We start from the raw sequence: 6,191 nt of genomic DNA, 5'->3' as shown, positions 1-6,191 counted from the left end.
TTTGTTTCCATGTAGAACATATACAGTGGTACCTCAGGTTAAGAACTTAATTCATTCTGGAGGTCTCTTTTTAACCTGAAACTATTCTTAACCTGAGGTACCACTTTAGCTAATGGGGCCTCCTGCTGCCGCCGCGCCACCATCATGTGATTTCTGTTCTCATCCTGAAGCAAAGTTCTTAACCCGAGGTACTATTTCTGGGTTAGCAGAGTCTGTAACCTGAAGTGTTTGTAACCTGAAGCATCTGTAACCCAAGGTACCACTGTATAGGAAAAAACCAGCCATGTTATTCTGTTGTGGAAAACACACACATTTGGAGTGAGCAAAATGGTGATTCTGCCCAACACGTGAGGCAAGGGTGTAGTTCTAACACTGAACGTGGCTGTGGACCAGACTCTCCTTATAGGGTGTCATCCAGATGTTGAACTACAACCCCAGGAGCCCCAGGAGTCAGCTTGGTTGGAGGAGGAGGTTACTGTAGGCAATGGATCTTTGAGATCACAGATTGTACTCCTTGCCTCCTGCTCCCATTCCTCCCCCTTTATGACCACGTTGCATAAAGCTGCCAACCAAGGATTTCACTTTGTGCATCTGATAAAGCAGACACCGTCTCTCTTTCCCACAGCTAGTGTTTGTTCATAACTTGCAAACAGGCTGTTCCCAAGGTTGCCCTATTTTCCATTCCATCTTTCAGCCTTGAATGGCTATTGCTGCAGTTATATAGTGTTTATTTTCAGGAGCTGAAGCTGCTAGCCTTGAACTCTGTTGCAGAAGAAGTTGAACGGATATTGACAGTCTTCCAAAAAACAGCAGACAGCAGGGTTTCAGCTGTCTTTAGGCAAGATAAAACTATCTTGCATGCCTCCCACCCTGCTTTTACTCTTGGGTTGGAAAACAGGGAACATGGTCTTAAAACTGTATAGGAATGGGCGCATCTGTCCATTTTGGGTTCTCTCCGATTTCCCTTCTTCCCTTCTGAAGTTCCAGTGATACCAACAGGATTTCCTAAGGCAGTTCACTGCATGTCGATTGGGGGCCCTGCATCCACCTACACAATCCATTTGGCAAGAACTGCTGCTGATATATCCTAGTCTTGTATAAGTTATCCTAGTCTGTCTCACGGGGCTGTTGCAAAGATAAAAAGAGGGGAGGACAAAGTACACAGCCATGAGTTCCTGAGCTGAAAAGCAAAATACAAATATACAACAAGAATCAACAAATATGTGCAGTTTCAGAACTCTCAGGGGGGCAAACACCCCCCACAATTTTGTCAACCTTAATAAAAACACACACAAAAAACTTATGTTAAAGTGCAGCCTATAGGAATTTTCACCCTCTGTAGCTGTAAAGTGTGCTTTGATTATATGGGTGTATTTGCTGATTTTTTAAAAATATATTTTACACTTTTGATTTATGCTTAGTGCATATGAGTCAGTAACAGCCCAGTGATGACAAGCAGCTCAGCCTGCCCTTGAACAACGTAAGGAATGTTTTCTAAGGAGTGGACTGTAAATGGATAGACAACGAGGGCAGTTGATCTCTTCACACACCAGGTCTGGGAACAGAGTGCCAGAAGGGCTGCATGCACGAAATGGATTTCTATATGTTTGGGAAACCACAGTGGTGCTGACTGTATGGAAATAATCAAGGCCAGCTATGACAATGGATTAAAACTAGCAGAAGGATGTGAAGGCGATGAAAAGAAGAAGGAATGTAGCAACAACAGGAGGAATTGGACATATGTTTGTAACACATGTGGGAAATTATTTAAAAATTTGTATAAAATTTAAAAAATATGGACTGATTTGTTAAAATCTGGAAAACTAATAAAAGAAAGAAAAATAAAAAAGAAACAAAAAACGTATTTGCTGGTGAATGTAGTGTGCATCGGCAAAATGTGCACTTTTTATAACGAGTTTCAGTCAGCCTGCTGCCTGCACTGCATTCCGCTTTCCCTCCTCCTTCTCCTTCCCCCTCCCCTCTCAGAACTTGTGCAAGTGGAGAGAGCCAGGTTTTAAAATACACACACACACACACACACACACACACACACACACACACACAAACACATTTCTCTCTGCTCCCCTCTGCTGTATCAACATTCCCAAATGGAAGGGTGCCTGGAGCTGGCTTGAGCGTTGATTGGGCAGCCCGGCCCGGGGGGCTTCTGATCTGTCACGCCTTCACCGCTGCTACCTCTGTTGTAAGCGAGTTTTTAGAAAAGGATTGGTTAGTTGGTTGTGTCTGTATGTTCATTTTTTAAAAAATCTCTCTGTGTGCAATCTCTCTTAAAAAACAACAACAAAAAACCAACCATGCTGATGGAGCCAGAAGGGGAGGGTCTTGTGGAGGGGAAAGCCGGCTTTCCCTTGCTTGCTCTGTCAAAAGTTGTCCAGCAGCTTCATGGACAATTTTCTGGGTGCTCAGGCACTTATGAAGGCAGGAATCTCAGGGAGAGGCTTTTGGGGACCAAGGCCTGATCAATCATGGCCTGCAAAACTACTGTATTTACTCGAATGTAATGTGCCATTGAATCTAATGCACACAGTAATTTTCACAATGTAATGGGGGGAAAACGGGTGTACATTAGTTTTGAGTAAATATAGAAAATCATACCAAAAACAGCCAGTTGTGTTTTCCACTGTAAAGACAGGACACTTGGTGAGTGAATGAAATAATGTGGACATGCAGGACAGCACTTAAACATGCATACAGCTAATCTCTTCATCCACTGCCAGACTAGCAGGAATAACAAGATAGTCCTCTTTTTTTCCTGCCGCCCTTGGAGGCCATCTAGGAGTCCCAGGTAGGGGTGGTCAGCATTCCTTCCTCTGATAGCTTAACAACAGAGATTAAGTTATTGAGCATTCTTGGCAATAGCAGCTTATCTGTATCCCCCTAATTGTTGCCTCCACATTTTGCTTTCTAGCTTTCTTTATAGATGTTTGATTGGCTTACCTTTTTAAAAATGGAAGTTAAGAATTCAGTACCCTTGCTGGGTTGGGGGCCTGGTACATGTGTACCCACTATATTGCCCGTTGGCAGCCCTGTTAATTTCAGATCTTCATATCACTTTGATAATTTTTAAAAAAACAAGTCCCCACAATAATTCATCAACATTTTTGCATGAATTTCTCTTAATAGACATCCCTTTGAATGTCATTTTGCCCAATATACTGCTGCAAGCCACTCCGATCTCTGAAAGCAAAAGTAAACAAAAGGGTCTCAAAAACATAGCACATATCGTTAAATCATTATACACATCACAGGTATACACAAATGGCAAAAAAACCAAGCCCTCAGGGCACGAGACTGGACTCTTGGGCTTTCCTGAGTTGGGAGCCTTTTATCACTGTGTTAACATAACTGATTTGTTCAAGCTAGGCAGCAGGTAAGACTGTGGAGAATTAGCCATGGGGAATCAGGGACAGAGCTGTCAACTTTCAGATTTGAAATTAAGGGATCTGCAGCCTTACCTGTCCCAGGGACAGTCTACGGCAGGGGTCTGCAACCTTTAAGACAAAAAGAGCCACTTGGACCCGTTTCCGAAGAAAAAACAACAACTGGGAGCCGCAAAACCATTGCGACATTTAAAACAAATATATCTCCAGAGCCATGATCTGACAGCGGGCGGGAAGGTGACGTCGGGACGGTGCGTGACTAACGCATGCACCGCCCCCATGCGACGTCACAGCCAGTACAGCGCCCGCCACAGTGAGGAGTGTCGGGGCGCACAATGCGCCTCCTCCCCTCGCTAGTATCCGCCCCGGAGCCGCAGCAAAGATGTAAAAGAGCCGCATGCGGCTCCGGAGCCGCAGGTTGCAGACCCCTGGTCTACGGGATATCTAACAATCAGGGATAGCAGGGGGAAGCAGCAGGAAACGGTGCTGGAATAGGAGAATGTTCCACAAAAAAAGGAGAGGTTGACAGCTATGATCAGGGACAGTTCCATGACAAAAGATCCTGAACAGCTTCCTGTGTGCTGGCATCTTCACACAACAGAGGGAGAAGAGGGAAAGCACTCATTCTCTTTTCTAAGCTCTACACAATTTCACAGTGCATGGAGATTCCTTGCACCAGAGGAGTAGTACTTTCCTGCTTTGAGGGAGTCCTATCAATGGGAGAGAAATATTTTGATAGCTTCCTTTGTTGGTTTGGCTTTGTCTGGCTTGCTTAACTTGTTCCAATCTTTTTCTTTTTGCATTCTTGTAACCACCATATCAGATAGATCTACTTCACTTAATATTTTGAACTGAACTATAGGGCAGATTCTTTTGCCTTTAATTCCTTTAATTCCTTCCAGCAACTCCTGGCCTAGTTGCTAAACTCCAGGCAGGACTGGTTTTTCTATTGAGCAAAGCAAATTTGTGCAAGATGTTACAACACTCAGCGGCTTTCTTACTTGAAGGAAATGGTAAATTCTAGCAATAATAGGTAGAGAGTGACACGTCACACTACCCAGTCTCTGTACTCCACAGACAAACAGAGTTCTTATGGATTTAAAATTCATTAAAACAGACTTCCAGGCGGCAGTGATTGACTGGGCTGCAGATTTTGGATATACCGTATTTTTTGCACCATAACACTCACTTTTGGCCTCCTAAAAAGTAAGGGAAAATGTCTGTGTGTGTTATGGAGGGAATGCCTACGGGTGGCATGCCTACGGATTTTCCTCCTCTAAAAACTACGTGTGTGTTATGGTCGGGTGCGTGTTATAAGAGCGAAAAATACTGTAATATAGACCTGGCAGATTGGGATAAATTATGGAATAATATGGTTAAAATTTCAGCATGCTATACATTTGGAGAAAATATAATAAAGATGCTTTTTAGGTGGTACCTGATGCCCAGAAAATTGGTAAAGATAAATAAAAGAGGATCTAACCAATGCTGGATATGTATGGTTGCAGAAGGCATGTTAATCCACTTGTGGTGGCAGTGCAAAAGCGCAAAAGCGTTTTAGGGGATGATTCATGAAGAATTTATGAAGATGCTCAAATGTTCATTCTCCCCAAAACCAGAAGCATTCCTGCTAGCCCTAATAGGACAGGAACTGCCAAACAAAACTAAAAAACCTATTCCTCTATGCAACAGCAGAGGCAAGGATAACATATGCAAAAATGTGGAAAGAAAGAACAATTCTGACAAAAGATCAGTGGATGTTGAAACTAACAGAATTTACCGTAGCTGGTTTGACAGCTACAATTTTAAAAAGAGCAGAATAATGATAAATATACAAGCGGGGGTAGATTTTTGAACACCAGTTTTTTAAAAGAGTAAAAGGATAGGTACAGGAAAAAAAGAAAATATAAACTAAGGAGTTGCAGCAAAATGAAAGGAAAATCTAGGCTGTCAAGGAAAGATAGGCTGGGAAGTCTTCATATGATAGGATTTGATTAGAGATGTTTCATTGTTGTATTAGATGCCTATTATTGTATTAGATGCTCTATTAGACATTTAGAAGAGGTGATAAGATAAACTAGAAAAACACAGAGAAAGAAATGAATATGTATGTAACTGAAAAATGCAAAAAGAAAAATTAAAAAAGGGGGGGAAACCCAGACCTCCAGGACAGATGAAATCCAGACTTTTGTCCTCTGGTCTGCATTCTGTAAAATATCGATGAGACAAGTTAAAACTACTCAACAAAAGGTTGAAACAGTTAGAACTAATTAGAAACTTGAGAGTTGTGGAGCAAACTCAGCTTTCTCCTTTTCACTTGCCAATATGTGTATTAATCCTATCCACTCAATCCACAAGAGCCTATCTTCATATGCCAGGGAGTCCCTAACACACCAAGGGTTTGAAACCCATCATCTACCCTTGACCTGGTTTAGCCGGCCAGTGAACACCATTTCCGGGGTGCGGCTGCTGTTGCAGGCTGGCAGTTTCCGTAACAACAACTGAACCCCCGAGAAAACGCCCCAGCCCAAGAGTCTGTTCAGCAGCCTCAGCTTCTGCAGCGGGCATTAGTGCAGGTCCCGTTGTCTCAGGCCAGGCAGAAAAAGGACTGCAACTCACAGCCAAGAAGGTCTCTTGGTTGGGAAAGCATGCGATCCTTCTTAGGTAATCTGCCCCAAAGGCTGCTAATGGATTTAAAGGTTAAAAACAGCACTTTGAATTGGGTACTGAAACAGACCGGCAATCATCATTGACAGTCAAGAATTGGTGTGATATGATCGAGATAGCTAA

Source organism: Podarcis liolepis, assembly GCF_965112155.1.
Source record: "Podarcis liolepis genome assembly, chromosome: 10".
Classification (NCBI taxonomy): Eukaryota; Metazoa; Chordata; class Lepidosauria; order Squamata; family Lacertidae; genus Podarcis; species Podarcis liolepis.
This window is presented reverse-complemented; position numbering follows the sequence as displayed.